The following is a 17,481-nucleotide window of genomic DNA, read 5'->3' on the forward strand; positions in this document are numbered from 1 at the left end:
AATCTCCCCTATTAACACAACTGACGTGCTTACGTCCGTGCATAGAATTCCTATCCAGCTCAGACCCCGCTTGCTTGCCCATCGCCACATACAGTGAGGGAAAAAAGTATTTGATCCCCTGCTGATTTTGTACGTTTGCCCACTGACAAACAAATGAGCAGTCTATAATTTTAATGGTAGGTTTATTTGAAAAGTGAGAGACAGAATAATAACAACAAAAATCCAGAAAAACGCATGTCAAGAATGTTATAAATTGATTTGCATTTTAACGAGGGAAATAAGTATTTGACCCCCTCTCAATCAGATTTCTGGCTCCCAGGTGTCTTTTATACAGGTAACGAGCTGAGATTAGGAGCACACTCGTAAAGGGAGTGCTCCTAATCTCAGCTTGTTACCTGTATAAAAGACAATTATCCACAGAAGCAATCAATCAGATTCCAAACTCTCCACCATGGACAAGACCAAATAGCTCTCCAAGGATGTCAGGGACAAGATTGTAGACCTACACAAGGCTGGAAAGGGCTACAAGACCATTTCCAAGCAGCTTGGTGAGAAGGTGACAACAGTTGGTGCGATTTTTCGCAAATGGAAGAAACACAAAAGAACTGTCAATCTCCCTCGACCTGGGGCTCCATGCAAGATCTCACCTCGTGGACTTGCAATGATCATGAGAACGGTGAGAAATCAGCCCAGAACCACATGGGAGGATCTTGTCAATGATCTCAAGGCAGCTGGGACCATAGTCACCAAGAAAACAATTGGTAACACACTACGCCGTGAAGTACTGAAATCCTGCAGCGCCCGCAAGGTCTCCCTGTTCAAGAAAGCACATATACATGCCCGTCTGAAGTTTTCCAATGAATATCTGATTCAGAGGACAATTGGGTGAAAGTGTTGTGGTCAGATGAGACCAAAATTGAGCTCTTTGGCATCAACTCAACTCGCCGTGTTTGGAGGAGGAGGAACGCTGCCTATGACCCCAAGAACACCATCCCCACCGTCAAACATGAAGGTGGAAACATTATGCTTTGGGGGTGTTTCTCTGCTAAGGGGACAGGACAACTTCACCGCATCAAAGGGACGATGGACGGGGCCATGTACCGTCAAATCTTGAAAATGGGTCGTGGATGAGTATTTCAGCATGACAATGACCCAAAACACACGGCCAAGGCAACAAAGGAGTGGCTCAAGAAGAAGCACATTAAGGTCATGTAGTGGCCTAACCAGTCTCCAGACCTTAATCCCATAGAAAATCTGTGGAGGGAGCTGAAGGTTCGAGTTGTCAAACGTCAGCCTCGAAACCTTAATGACTTGGAGAAGATCTGCAAAGAGGAGTGGGACAAAATCCCTCCTGAGATGTGTGCAAACCTGGTGGCCAACTACAAGAAACGTCTGACCTCTGTGATTGCCAACAAGGGTTTTGCCACAAAGTACTAAGTCATGTTTTGCAGAGGGGTCAAATACTTATTTCCCTAATTAAAATGCAAATCAATTTATAACATTTTTGACATGCGTTTTTCTGTTGTTTTGTTATTCTCTCTCACTGTTCAAATAAATCTACCATTAAAATTATAGATTGATCATTTATTTGTCAGTGAGCAAACGTACAAAATCAGCAGGGGATCAAATACTTTTTCCCTCACTGTAAATAACCTCTTGTTGTAACAGCTCTCTTGCTGGTTCAGTAGTTCCACTGCTGGATTATATTTTTTCCGCCTGAGGATGACCACTTGTTTTATGATCGAAACGTCGTGATTTATTTTAATGTATAGCAGTGCAGTGTAAGTAGTGTATTGAAGTGCAGTGCATAGTAGTGTAGTGTATAGTAATGTAGTGTATTATAGTGCAGTGTGTAGTAGTTTAGTAATACTTAGTATAAAATAGTGCCTCAGCAGCAGACCATGCTTTCCCACCGGATTACGGACGCTTGTGTTGCGCCCGAAACGTCGTGATTTAATTTATTTTCTACCGACGTGACTTTACCGAAAGAACCAAAGAGTGTGGATCCCTGCAGTCACGAAAGCTTCAAATCAAGACTTAGTGTATGGTAGAGTAGTGTACAGTAGTGTGTAATGTGTAGCAGTGTATAGTTGCATAGTGTAGTGTATAGTCGTGCAATGTCTGACCAGCTAGTTGTGCCTCAGGCTTGTTCCATCTGGCCCGGCCCTCTAGCTGCTACCGTAGGCGCACACCAGGCTCAACATCCCTGGTGAGTCGGTACAGTCAGCAGCTGCCAATGCCGAACCCCGGGCGGCGGTTAACGAACCCGGAAAACTCAGCTTGTCTGAGCTTGGGCGTGTGGAACCCCTGGTGGAGGAAATTCCACCAAAAGGGTCTTTGGACCTTCCACTGCAACCAGGACCATCTCCAGTCGTCTTGACTACGTCTTTCCACTGGGTACAAATGGGGCTGGTCGAGAGAGTGAGGTTGATGCTGCGCAAATCACCCTCACTTAAATCCAAGTTCTCTGCGCAAGTCATGGCACTTTTTTACCATCGTCATTATCCAAGTCTTGTGGCGATAGGTGAGCGACGAAGCAGCAGGCAAGGATATGCTGGAAGCTGTAGCCGCAAACCTGCACGCAGGCGGTTCACGATATTGGTCGTTCCCTCACTGGACCGAAGCAGCAGTGAAGTCCGGCAGCACCCTGAGTGACTGAGCAGCCCTATTCAGGATCACATTGCTCACCTCCGTAGTGAGGAAAGGGTTAGAAAAGGTACCCTAAACATTGCCTGCCTCAAAACATCCTGGCCAGCCTACCGCAGCTGGCGGGATCCCATACTTGTTGACGCCTGGAATGTGCGCACTTTGATGGACAAATCCAGATAAAAAAAAACCTGAGACGTACCGCCCTCGTGGGCAGAGAGCTCGTCAAATACAATGTGGATGTTGCTGCCCTTAGTGAGCCCCGACTGGCCAATACCGGACAGGTGACTGAAGTGGGTACAGGTTACACATTCTTCTGGAGCAGACGAGGCCAGGAGGAGAGACGTGATGCTGGTGTTGGTTTTGCAGTAAAAAAACACCTGGTCAACCAAGTGGCAAGCCTACCCAAGGGTATAAACGACCGTGTAATGACCCTAAAGCTCCACCTAATGGGTAAAAAGGAGGCCACCATCATCAGTGTCTAAGCCCCTACCAAGACCAACTCTGATGAGATCAAAACCAAGTTTTATAATGACCTGGAAGTCATTATTGCTGCCACAGCCAGATCTGACAAACTCCTGATACTTGGTGACTTCAATGCCAGAGTTGGAAGTGACCATAAATCATGGAATGGAGTCATAGGTGCACATTGAATTGGAAAATGTAACAGCAACGGCCTTCTGCTGCTGAAAACATGCTCTGAATTTGACCTGCTCATCACCAACACGATAATCACACTTAACATTGACAGAAAAAATGTATATATCTGATTGGGAACATGTAGGTAACATGACTGCTTCATCAGCCGCTACAATGTCGGCTAAATGTAAAGATAACCTGATTTCCACGTTCAACCTCCTTTCCAAGAAGAAACCAGATCCACACATTAAAAGTGAGAAGTTGACAAGGTTGTTATTAATCTGAGTAATAGCCCAATTTTCGATGGTCTAAAGTCTGTTTTGGCTAGAGGGTTGAACTTCGCAGTCACCCCAAACAGATACCAGTGAATGACATTAATGCCCAGGTCTTAAGGGTTTGGGACACATCGCTGCAGACGTGACAAGATCTGAAATCGCTGCAACCCTCAAAAGCGCTGAGATACCAGTTAGCAACATCAGTAAGAATGAGCGTTTTGAGTGATCTCAATTGAAAAAAAAGGATGATATCGTCATCCTCTCAGCTGACAAGGGCAATTCCACGGTCATCATGGACGAAACCGTACAATAACACAATTCAGGACCTACTTAATGATGGTAGCTTCGCAAAAATTAAAAGAGATCCCACCAACAGCCTCGTTACAAAAACGAACAGTATCATCACTGATTCAGCTTAATTAATTGAACAGACCAAATGGTTTTCCTTAACTTTCTGCTGCTAGACCACCCAGATTATATGGCTTACCAAAAATCCACCTACAAACTGACCCGATAGCTGTCTGAGACCTTGTAGCCATGCACTAGTAAAAACACCATTTATGTACCTAACTCAACAAATCTGGTATCATCGATTAAATAAATATCACTGTCCCCAGGTGATTTGCTCGTTAGTGTCGAAGTAGTTTCTTTGTTCAAAAAAGTTCCTGTGCCCGATACCATTGCAATCATTGAATATTTGGTCCAACAAGGATTGAATGCTGATGTACCAGCCCTGGTTAGAGACTGCCTCACCAATACATACTTCACCTGGAATGGAACATTCTACAAACAAACTGAAGGCACCCCAATGGGTTCTCCCTTATCTCCGGTTGTAGCCAATATGTTCATGGAAAATGTTGAGATGGATGCCATCCAGGCATCCACTCTATGTCCGTCCTTGTGGAAGAGGTACATGGATGAAACGTTTGTCATCTGGCCACATGGCCGACCGGCTCTGAACCAATTCATCAACCACATACATCCTTCTGTAGTGATGCATCCTTCTGTAGTGATTCATCCTTCTGTAGTGATGCATCCTTCTGTAGTGATGCATCCTTCTGTAGTGATGCATCCTTCTGTAGTGATGCATCCTTATGTAGTGATGCATCCTTCTGTAGTGATGCATCCTTATGTAGTGATGCATCCTTCTGTAGTGATGCATCCTTCTGTAGTGATGCATCCTTCTGTAGTGATGCATCCTTCTGTAGTGATGCATCCTTCTGTAATGATGCATCCTTCTGTAGTGATGCATCTTTTTGTAAGCCACGCATTCTTATTGGGGTGCCGTGTGGGCTATAGAGATGTTAACTACCTCACTCGGTATACAGGACGTCGTATGGTTCAATCGCGATCACGAGCATAATTCCTGTTGTATATTTGGAGATTGCCATGTCTATCTCTCTCTCTCTCATCGCCATCACGGTAGCGATATGTTCGTTGTTTTAATTCCGACCCTAACAATGCCAGCTGTATATGTGGAGTTTGCCTGTCTCTCTCTCCCCTTTGTCGCGTGGGTTTTTCCTCAGGACCTCCGATTCCCCCCCTCCACCCCCCACACACGTTTAGAATCAACATGACTATGCGTTTAGAAAGTTATTTGGCTGTTGCTGTAAATGTCCACACCATGATGATGATGATAAGCCACTGCGTTGAGCTGCCATCATTTGTGATCGCCAACGTCACTTCAGACGAAGAACCACGTCGCTCAGTGGAGCTGTGGTGCCGCTGCAGCGGAGCCGCTTTGTCGGGGCCGTACCCACCGGCGTGACGCCGCCGCTGCGCGCCCTCGCCACCCCCCGCCCCCCCCCCCCCCCGCATGAATACATGCACACCCCGCACACGCATGCCCACATAGGGCCCACGGGGTGGGTCACCTAGCCAACAGATTTTCGTCCAGAAGCCCCTAATGGGATCGCGCTTCATGGTTTCCTGTGGCCGGGGAATTGGGCGACCTACCTCCGAGGCTGACCAGCACCGCGACGCCGTGGCCTGATATTAAAATTACATAGCCACGGCAGGGGGCTGTAAAACCACCGCGGATGAGATCACACACACACGGCAAGGGGCGTGGGAACAGCGATACGCCTTTGTTATAGGTAGAATTAGGGACCCCAATAACAGGACAGGAGCATTCCGAAATCTGAATGGACAAGGCCGCACGGGGTGTGGGAACAGCAGAACGCTTTTGTTACAGGTAAGATTACGGATCCGAATGTGAAAGAGACGAGTATAACTCGGCCCCTGAATGGACAGGGCAGGCACGGGTGCGGAAGCATCTGAATGTCTTTTGTTCTAAGTAAGGTCACGGATCCGAATATGAAAGAGCACAAGTGGGCAAGCGCGAGAGCAACGGAATGCCTTTAGGGTGGATAAAAGCATGGAGGCTTAGGGTAGCGGGACCAGAGTTCTTCAAAAATCATAGCGGTCCACGGAGCATTGGAGTCAGCCGTTCGAGTCGTCCGTGTGACGCTCTTCAGCGCAGCCAGGCTCAACCCTCTACAAATCGCCCTTCTACAGCTTCCAGCGCAGCAGAGTGGAAGTAAGCGTGAGTAAGAGAGAGAGGCAAGTTTGGGCTATTTAATTGAGGGTAGAAAGCGGAGCAATAGGCAGGGTGAATTGAGCCTAGGATTCCCGAAGGATAGGCTAGGGGGGCCTGCTGACTCACACAATCACGCGTAGTTTAACGGGTTACACGCGGTAAATAAAAAAACTAGTAGGGGGATGAACTGTGTCGTATGGTCTTTGTGAGTGTGAAGAGGAGGGGGGAGCGTGCTTGGTGTTCACGTACCTGTGCGATTGCTTACAGCAGTGCTTAGCGCTCACGTGTCTGTGTGACTGTGTTGCGGTCGCGTGTCTGCGCGATTGCCTATAGCGAGCTAAGCGCCTGGCGTGCGCATATTCGCGCGGCTGTTTAAATGGCCCTATAAATCAGAGCAAAGCAACTCCCTCCAATCGGCAGCGCGTGCACGGCAGACGCCCCTGGCCTCCCACCCCCGACTCCCCCACTCCCTCGCGTGTGATTGGTGCACGAGGCTCGGCAGGTAACAGCGTCGTGGTTGTTATTGCCTGAGCGCGTAGAGCGTGTGTGTGAGGGAATCACATGTCGGCGCGCCGGACCTGTTTGTTCACGTGCGGGACGGGTTTTACTTTGCGAGCACGCTCACCGCAGCACGCCGCCGATCTCTTGTAGCGCGCCGCAAGCTCAAAGTGTACGGGTCACCAATTGAAACATGCCTACGCGGGCAGCCGCAAAGTCGGGGGCGCAAGGGGGCGACGAATTAGGGGTTGGTAGCCCGGACCCCACAGAACAGCTGGGGAATAGTGGGACGAATTTATCGGGGGAGTCGGGGGACCACAGCCCCGACAATTCAGTGATGGCGGGGGACGGTAACCCCCACAGAGCCCCACATGTGGTGAAACACTACATCGTGTCTAGGATGAGGGAGCTAGGCCAGGTCATTATTGGGTCTGACAAGTGGTAATATGAAAACCCGTTTTTATTAATCCACGCTTTTATTTAACTCACTCTGTCTGTTGTATCCTCAACTGACTGTCTGTTCTCGCATCTTCAAATATTGTAACTTAATTTTAACCCACTTCCCAATGTGGTATCGACTTCAAACTTCGTATATTTGTGTCTTACTGATGACAATACTATATTCTATCATGAAAAATGAAAAATACATTTTCAAACAATCTTTTTACACGCTTTCTATCAACTCACTTTGTTGTTGTCATATCCTGAAATCTTGTAACTCAATTTTAACCCACTTCCCAATGTTGAATCGACTGCAAAGTTGGTATACGTATGTCATACTGATGACAATACTATATTCTATCATTAAAATAATATATATTTTTAAGCAATCTTTTTTTATCTTATGCTTCGGCTTGGGTCTAATTGTTCACGCTCAACTTACGTTGGCTGTAAATCACCACGGTCCCTGACGTTGTGGCAAGCTTCGGGGCCACTTCCTGAAGTCGTGAAGTTCTGCCATTACTCGTACGGTGCATTTCATTAAAGCGTGTTTTAAAAAAAAAAATTACTTATTTTAGTTTGTGTTAAATTATAGTGACGTCACAGGACGAATGACGTCATGTCACTCCAGGAGTGGGGCTTGGGTATTCCCCCCCCCTCCAGCCCACCGAGGTCAGGGTGACCACGTGTTCAGTTCCATCAACAACCCCCACCAACACCACCACCATCATGATCACTATCATCATCATCACGACCACCACCATCATCTTCACTATCATTAGCATCGCTAACATAACATTATCACTCCTACTATAATCACCACGATCATCGTCACTATCATCATCATCACTACCATGACCATTGTCACCATCACTACCATTTCCACAATCATCATCAACACTGATATCATCATCACTACCACTATCATCATCATTGCAACCATCACCACCGTCATCATCACTACCATCATCATTGTCATAGTCATTTTTATCATCACTACCATCACCATCACTACCATCATCATCAACACGACAATCATCCTCATCATCAACAACACTACCATCATCACCATCAATACCAACATCATCAACACTGCCACCATCATCATTAACACTACAACCATCACCACCATCACCACCATCAATACCACCACCATCATCATCACCACCACTACCATCATCACCACCACCACTCCTATCATCAACACCATTACGACCACCATCACCACCTTTAGCATCTCCAACATCATCATCACAACCGTTACCACCAGCATTGTCACCAACACCATCGCTTCCACCATCACCCCATCACCACCATTATCACCATCACCACCATCATCATCACACCACCACCACCATGAACACCATCATCACCCCCATCATCGTCACCACCACCATCATCACCATCACCTCCACCACATCACCACCATCAACACCATCATCACCCCCATCATCGTCACCATCACCTCCACCATCACCAACGTCACCACCACCGCCTCCACCATCACCACCACCATCAACACCATCATCACCCCCATCATCGTCACCATCACCTCCACCATCACCAACGTCACCACCATCACCACCATCACCTCTGCAGGCCTCTGGCTCCACTCTCCCCTCCCCCAAGCTAATTTTGGCGACTGTCAGCAGCAGCTGCAAGCGCGCGTGATGGTGGTGGTAGTGATGGTGGTTGTAGTGGTGGTGATTGATGGTGGTGGTGGTGATGATGGTGGTGTCGGTGGTGGTGATGATGTTAATGATCATGGTGGTGGTGATGTTAATGATGATGGTGGTGGTGATGCTGTTGGGGAGCGGTAGTGTAGCGGTTAGCGGGCTGCGCAATGAACCCGGCGATCCGGGTTCGATTCCCGCTCACGGCCAACACCAGTGACGATTATCTGAATCGGTCTTGGGCCTCCCCTAGGTCGACTCAGCCTCAAATGAGAACCTGGTGCGGTGTGTAAACATCGCCACTGGGGAGACAAAGACGGTCGGGCGTGGTGCTGGCCACCCCACCCCCTCGTGTACCGTTCCGGCCTTCATAGGTGCTCGCTAACAGCACTTGTCCCTACAGTCTTAAGGCTATATGGGGATCTTTGATGAACTTGGTGATGATTTTGGAGTGCGTAATGATGGTGCTGGTGATGGTGGTGATGCTGGTGATGCTGGTGGTGATGGTGGTATTAGTGATATTAATGATAATGCTGGTGATGGTGGTGATGGTGGTATTAATGATGATGGTGTTGGTGGTGATGCTGGTGATGGTGGTGGTGGGTAGGTTAGGGGGTTCGCGTGTGTGACGATAACGGGATGAGTGGGGAGGGTGAGTGAGGAGGGTGAGCGGGGAGGGTGAGTGGGGGCAGAGATCGCGAGTTGAATCCTCGCATAGCTTCATTCCACTGCGCGCGCATTCACTCGCGTGCAGATTTACACACACACAGAGTCACAGGCTCACAGGGAGAGTCACAGAGTCACAGACTCGCACACAGAGAGATAGCGTGCCTTACACAGAGAGACTCACACAGAGACTCATACAGAAGGACTCGCACAAAGAGACTCCCACAGATTCGCACACACAGAGAGACAGCGAGCCTCACACAGAGAGACAGAGAGACTCATACAGTGACTCATACAGAAAGACTCACACAGAGAGACTCCCACAGACTCGCACACACTTGAAAGCAAGCCTCACACACACTTGAAAGCAAGCCTCACACAGTGAGGCAGAGAGACTCACACAGACTCATACAGAAAGACTCACACAAACTCCCACAGACTCGGAGAAATAGAGACTCACACAGAAAGACAGACTCACACAGAGGGACAAAAAGAGACACACAGAGAAACTCGGAGACCAACTCACATAGAGAGAGACTCTCACACAGAGAGAGAGAGTCACAGACTCATAGAGAGAGACTCGCACGGACTCAGAGACAAAGAGACTCACACAGAAAGACAGACTCACACAGAGGGACAGAGAGACTCATACAGAGAGACTCACACAGGCTCAGAAACTCGCACAGCGGGACTCGAGGAGCGCTGAAGGACTCGGAGAGACTGCCAGAGACAGACTCGAGGAATCAGGAACTCGGGGAGTCCAAGACTTGGCTGAGAATCAGGGAGACCAAGAGGACTCAGGGACTCAAGGATACCAGGGACTTGTGGACTCGCGCGGTCCCAGGAAGGGGAAAATGAGTCCAGGAGCTGCGCCTGTCTAACCCGAACCGGTTTGGAGCTGGGGGGAAGAAAAACGGTTTTGAACAGAAAGCAGCTTGGGAACTGGATTGTAATCGTGAGTCGGATCGACTGGTAACAATCAACATCAACATGATCATCACCATGACTATCATCACCATGACTATCATCATCACTATCATCATCACTGTTATCAACATCAACACTATCATCACCATGATTATCATCAGCAGCATCAGCATCATCAGCAGCAACATCATCATCACCATTGCTACCATCATCACTATCATCATCACTGTTATCAACATCAACACTATCATCACCATGACTATCATCATCACCATTGTCATCATTATCATCATCACTATCATAATCACTGTTATCAACATCAACACTATCATCACCATGACTATCAGCAGCAGCAGCATCTCATCACCATTGCTATCATCATCACTGTTATCAACATCAACACTATCATCACCATGACTATCATCATCATCAGCAGCAGCAGCATCATCATCACCATTGCTATCATCATCACTATCATCAACATCAACACTATCATCGACATCATGGCTATCATCACCACTGTCATCAACATCATGACTGTCATATTCATCACTATCATCAATATCACGTATCATTATTATGACTATCATCATATGTCAGTCCATGTACTTCTGCGTGAGACTATTGGTCTCCGTGTGAATCTATGTGTGAGTCTATGGGTCTCTATGTGAGGCTATGGGTATCTTTGTGAGTGTATGGATCTCTGTGTGATTATATGCGTCTCTTTGTAAGTCCATGGGCCTCTATAAGAGTCTCTGGGTCTCTTTGTAAGTGTATGGATATCTGTGTGAGTCTATGGATATCTGTGTGAGTCTATGGGTCTCTGTGTGTGAGTCTATGGGTATCTGTGTGAGTCTATGGATCTCTCTGTGTGAGTCTATGGGTCACTGTGTGAGTCTATGTATCTCTGTGTGAGTCTATGGGAATCTTTGTGAGTATATGTTTGTCTGCGTGAGGTTATGGATATATTTGTAAGTGTATGGATCTCTGTGTGATGCTATGGGAATGTGTGTGAGTATCGGTCTTCGTGTGAGTGTATGGGTCTCTCTATGTGATATCGTCTCTGTGTGTGAGTTTATGGGTCTCTGTGTGAGTCCATGGGTCTATGTCTGCGTCTATGGGTCTATGTCTGCGTCTATGGGTCTATGTGTGAGTATGTGGGGCTCCGAGCCAATTTGTGTGTCTATGGGTCTCCGTGTGAGTCTATTGGTCTCCGTGTGAGTCTATGGGTCGCTGTGTGTGAGTCTATGGGTCTGTGTGTGAGTATATGGGCCTCTGTGTGTGAGTATATGGCCCTCTGTGTGAGTTGATGTATCTCTGTGTGAGTCCATGTGTCGCTGTGTGTTAATCTATTGGCCTCTGTGTGAGTTTATGTATCTCTGCGTGAGTCTATGGGAATCTTTGTGAGTATGTTTGTCTGCGTGAGGCTATGGATATATTTGTAAGCGTATCGATCTCTGTGTGATTCTATGGCTCTGTGTGTGAGACTATGGGGCTGTTTGTGAGTATATAGGTTTCCGTGTGAGGCTATGGGTCTCTGCGCGAGTCTGTAGGTCTGTGTGTGAGTCTATGGGTCTCTGTGTGAGACTATGGGTCTCTCTGTGTGATGTTATACATCTGTGTGCAAATCTATGGGTCTCTTTGTGAGTCTATGGATCTCTGTGTAAGTCTAAGGGTCTTTATGTGAGTATATCAGTCTTTTTGTAAGTCTATGGACCTCTATTAGAGTCTCTGGGTCTCTTTGTAAGTGTATGGATATCTGCGTGAGTCTATCGGTCTCCGTGTGAGTCTATGGGTCTCTCTATGTGATTATCTCGTATCTGTGTGTGAGTTTATGGATCTCTGTGTGAGTCTATGGGTCTCTGTGTGAGTCTGTGGGGCTTCGGGCCACTTTGTGTGTCTATGGGTCTCCGTGTGAGTCTATTGGTCTCCGTGTGAGTCCATGGGTCGCTGTGTGTGAGTCTATGGGGATCTGTATGGATCCATGGGTCTCTGTGTGAGTCTATGGGTCTCTGTGCGAGTTTGTGTCTCTGGGTGAGTCCATGGAATCTTTATGAGTATATGTTCGTCTGCGTGAGGCTATGGGTATCTTTGTCAGTATATGGATCTCTGCGTGATTCTATCGGACTGTGTGTGAGTCTATGGTCTCTCTATGTGATTACATGGGTATGTGTGTGTGAGTTTGAGTCTCTGTGTGAGTTTATGGGTCTCTGTGTGTGATTTTGTGGGTCTCCGTGTGAGGCTATGGGTCTATGGCTCTTTGTGTGAGTCTATCCCTCTCTTTTTAGTCTTTGTGAGATTCGATGTTCTCTTTGTAAGTCTATGGGTCTCTCTGTGATATCCTATCGGTCTGTGTGTGAGTCAATTGGTCGCTGTTTGTGAGTTTAGGGGACTCAGTGTGAGTCTATTGGTATCTTTGTGAGTATGTTGATGTATATTCGTCTCTGAGTGAGTCTATACATTTATTTCTATGGGTCTCTGTGTGAATCTATGGGTATCTGCATGTCTATGGGTTTCTATATGAGTCCATGGGCCTCTGCGTGAGTCTATGGTTCTCTGTGTGATTTTATGCATCTGTGTGCGATTCTATGGGTTCTTGTATGTGAGTCTATCTGTCTCTGTGTGCGTCTATAAGCCGCTGTGTGAGTCTATTGGTATCTTAGAGTCGATGGGCCACTGTGTGTGTCTATGGGTCTCTGTGTGAGTCTATGGACCTCCATGTGAGTCTTTGGGTCTCTATGTGAGTCTATGAGACTCTGTGTGAGTCTGCGGGTCTCTGCATGAGTCTATCTGACACTTTTAAGTCTGAGTGTCTCTGGAATATCCTATGGGTAAGTCTGTGAGTCTATGGGTCGCTGTGTGTAAGTCTATGGATCCCTGTAAATGGGTTTTTAGTGTGATTATGTGGGTCTCTGTGCGAGTCTGTGTGTCTCTATTTGAGTAATGGGGATTTGTTTTAGTCTGTGGATATCGTTGTGAGTGTATGGGTGTCTGTATGCGTCTATGGGTATCTTTGTGAGTATATTGGTGTCTATTGGTATCTGTGGGAGTCTAGAGGTCTATACTCTTTGGTTCTATTCGGTAAAATCACGTAGGTAAAAAATTTAAACAACAATAATCAGGACGTTTCGGCCACAACACAAGCAGCCTTCATCAGGTGAAGGGACCAACCTGTCCAGCGGACAGCGTTGGAGTGAAGAAAGCCAAGCGTTGGTCGCCTCCCTTTAAGCTATGAGGGGGCAAACAGCAAACGCCCTGACAAATGAAATTAGTCAGTGGTGCGTTTCATGCTAATTTCATTTGTCAGGGCGTTTGCTGTTTGCCCCCTCACAGCTTAAAGGGAGGCGACCAGCGCCTGGCTTTCTTCACTCCAACGCTGTCCGCTGGACAGGTTGGTCCCTTCACCTGATGAAGGCCGCTTGTGTTGTGGTCGAAACGTCGTGATTTTTGTTGTTTTAATTTTTTACCTACGTGACTTTACCGAATAGAACCAAAGAGTATGGATCCTTGCAGTCATGAAAGCTTCAAATCTAGAAAAGTCAAGAGGTCTCTTTCTGTCCATGGGTCTTAGTGTGAATCTATGAGTATATTTGTATTATGGGTCTCTATATGAATCCGTGAGCCTCTCTGTGAGTCTCTGGATCTCTCAGTAATATTCTATTGGTCTCTTTGTGCGTCTACAGGACTCTGTGTGAGTCTATGGGCCACTGTGTGTGGATATGGATCCCCGTTTGAGTCTGTGGATCTCTGTGTAAATGTATAGGTCTGTGTATGAGTTTATGGGAATTTGTGTGACACTATCTAACTCTTTTTAAGTCTATAGGTCTCTGCATGAGTATATGTGTCTTTGTGAGAGTGTATCGGTCTTTTTTGTAAGTCTATGGTTCTCTGTGTGATATCCTATGGATCTGTGTTTGAGTCTATGGGTCGATGTTTATGAGTCGATGGTCTCTTTGTGAGTCTAGGCGTCTCTGTGTTTGGGTTTTCAGTGTGATTCTATTGGTCTATGTGTGAGTCTGTGTCTCTCTATTTGAGTATTGAAGATTTGTATCATTATATGGGTATAATTGCGAGAGTATGGGTGTCTTTGTGAGTCTATCGGTGTGTATTCGACGCTGAGTGAGTCTATGGGTCTTTTTGTGTGATTCTATGGGTCTGTATGTGGGTTTATAGGTCTCTATATGAGTCAATGGGCCTCTGTGTGAGACTATGGGTCTTTCTGTGTGATTTTATTAGTCTTTATGTGAATCTATGGGTCTCTTTGTCAGTCTATAAATCTCTGTGTAAGTCTATGGGTCTTTGTATGAGTATATCAGTCTCTTTGTAAGTCCATGTACCTCCATATGAGTCTATGGGTCTTTTTGTAGTGTGTGTATGTATATCTGCTTGAGTCTACAGGACTATGTGTGAGTCTATCAGTCTCCGTGTGAATCTATTGGTCTCCGTATGAGTCTTTGGGTCGCTGTGTGTGAGTCTATGGGTATCTGTCTGGGTCTATGGGTCTCTGTGTGAGTTTATGGCTCTCGTGTGTGAATCTATGGGGCTCTGTGTGAGTTTATGGATCTCCATATGAGTCCATATGATTCTTTATGCGTATATGTTTGTCTGTGTGAGGTTATGGATATCTGTGTAAGTATATAGAGCTGTGTAATTCTATGGGACTGTGTGTGGGTCTATGGGTCTCCGTGTTAGTCTATGGGCCTCTCTATGTGATTATATGAGTCTGTGTGTAAGTTTATGGATCTCTGTGTGAGCCTATGGGTCTCTGTCAGAGTCTATGGGTCCCCGTGTGAGTTTGTGTGGCTCCGGGCCACTTTGTGTGTCTATGGGTCTCTGTGTAAGTGTGTGGTTCTCCGTATGCATCTGTCGGGCTCTGTGTGAATCTATGGGTCTCTTTGTGAGTCTATGGATCTATGTGTAATCTATGGGTCTTTATGTGAGTATATTGGTCTCTTTTAAGTCCATGGACCTCTATTAGAGTCTCTGGGTCTCTCTGTAAGTGTATGGATATCTGTGTGAGTCAACAGTACTCTTTGCAAGTCTATCGGTCTCCATGTGAGTCTATTGGTCTCCGTGTGCATCCATGGGTCGCTGTGTGTGAGTCTATGGGGATCTGTATGGATCTATCGGTCTCCGTATGAGTCTATGGGTCTCCGTGTGAGTCTATGGGTCTGTGTTTTTGAGTCTATGGGTCTCTGGGTGAGCCTTTGGGTCTCTGTGTATAGGTTTTCAGTGTTTATTCTATGGGTCCATGTGTGAGTTTGTGCGTCTCTATTTAAGTCATTGGGGTTTTCAACCGTTCTATGGGTATCGTTGTGATTCTATGGACCTCTACGTGTGAGTGTATTGGTGTATATTGGTCTCTGAGTGAGTCTAAAGGTTTATTTCTACATATGGGTCACTGTGTGAATATATTCGTATCTGTGTGTCAATGGGTTTCTATATGAGTCCATGGGCCTCTGTGTGAGACTACGGTACTCTCTGCATGATTTTATTCGTCTGTGTGCGAATCTATGGGTCGCTGTGTGTGCATCTGGGTCTTTGTGTTAGTCTACTGGTCCCTGTGTGAGTCTATAGATCTGCAAGTGTGAGTCTATGGACCTCTGTGTGTGAGTCTATGGGTCACTCTGTGTGATTCTATGGGTCTGTGTGTGAGTCTATCCGTCTCTGTGTGAGTCTATATGCCTCTGTGTGAGTCTATTTGTATCTTAACGTCTATGGGCCGCTGTATGTGTCTATGGGTATCTGTGTCAGTCTATGGATCTCCATATGAGTCTGCCGGTCTCTGCATGAGTCTATCTGCCTCTTTTAAGTCTATGGATGTCTCTGGAATATCCTATGGGTAAGTGTGTGAGTCTATGGGTCGCTGTGTGTAAGTCTATGGGTCCCTGTGTATGGGTTTTTAGTGTGATTATCTGCGTCTCTGTGCGAGTCTGTGTGTCTCTATTTGAGTATTGGGGGTTTGTTCCATTCTATCGATATCGTTGTGAGTGTATGGGTGTCTGTATGCCTCTCTTATGGGTATCTTTGTGAGTATATCGGTGTCTATTGGTCTCTGTGTGAGTCTAGAGGTCTCTTTCTGTCCATAAGACTTAGTGTGAATCTATGGGTATATTTGTATTATGGGTCTCTGTATGAATCCGTGGGCCTCTGTGTGAGTCTATGGGCCTCTGTGTGAGTTTAAGGGACTGTGTGTGCGTCTATGGCTCTCCGTTCCAGTCTATACATCTCCGTGTGAGTCTATGGGTCTCTGTATGAGTCTATGACTCTTCGTGTGATTCTTTGGGTCTCTGTGTGAGTCATTGTGTCTCCGTGCCAGTCTATAGGTATCCCTGTGAGTCTATGAGTCTCTGTGTAAGTCTATGGATCTCTATGTGAGTCTATGGTTCTTTGTGTGAGTCTATGGGTCTCCTTGCCAGTCCATATACCTCCGTGTGAGTCTCTTGGTCTCTTTGTGAATCTGTGGGTCTGGGTCTGTGTAAGTCTATGAGTCTCTGTGCCAGTTTATAGGTCTCTGTGTGAGTCCATCGGTCTCATTTTGAGTCTTTGGTTCTCTGTGTGAGTCTATAATTCTCCTTCTGAGCCTATATATACCCGTGTTGGTATCTGGGTCTTTGTGTTAAGTCTCTGTGTCTCTCTGTGAGTCTATGAGTCTACGTGTGAGTCTATAGATATCCTTGTGAGGCTTTCTGTCTCCGTGTGAGTCTTTGCTTCTCTCCACCTGATTGAGTCGACGGGTCTTCGTCTTTTTGTAAACAATTTGCAGTAATACCTATCGTCAATTTGATAACCTAACACAACCCACCAGCACCACCTTGCTCCCAAAGGGAGTTGAGTGGAGAGAGGGAGGAGAGAGATCAAAACAATTCAACTTTCGTTTGGATTACAAATCAACAGCAGCAGCTGCTCCAGCGATGAGCCTGGTGCTTCCTACTCCAGAAAATCATCAATAATTATCCAGAGCGCGATTATATCCGGCTTCCAACGATTATGCGGTGGTTCCAAAATTGTCTCTGGAACTGATAGGTCTACACCGGAGTCTACAGCTTTCTTTGTGGTCATGTCTCACTACCAGTCTTAGTGGACCAATGAAGGCTACAAGGCGAACAGTACGAAAACAATGCAAAGTATCAAAACCTTTAGTTCGGGTTGATAATTTACATATAGGGGATACCTT

The sequence above is a fragment of the Petromyzon marinus genome, chromosome 72 (genome assembly GCF_048934315.1).
Source record: "Petromyzon marinus isolate PM22_M1 ecotype Great Lakes invasive population chromosome 72, UKy_Petmar_22M1.pri1.0, whole genome shotgun sequence".
Lineage (NCBI taxonomy): Eukaryota > Metazoa > Chordata > Hyperoartia > Petromyzontiformes > Petromyzontidae > Petromyzon > Petromyzon marinus.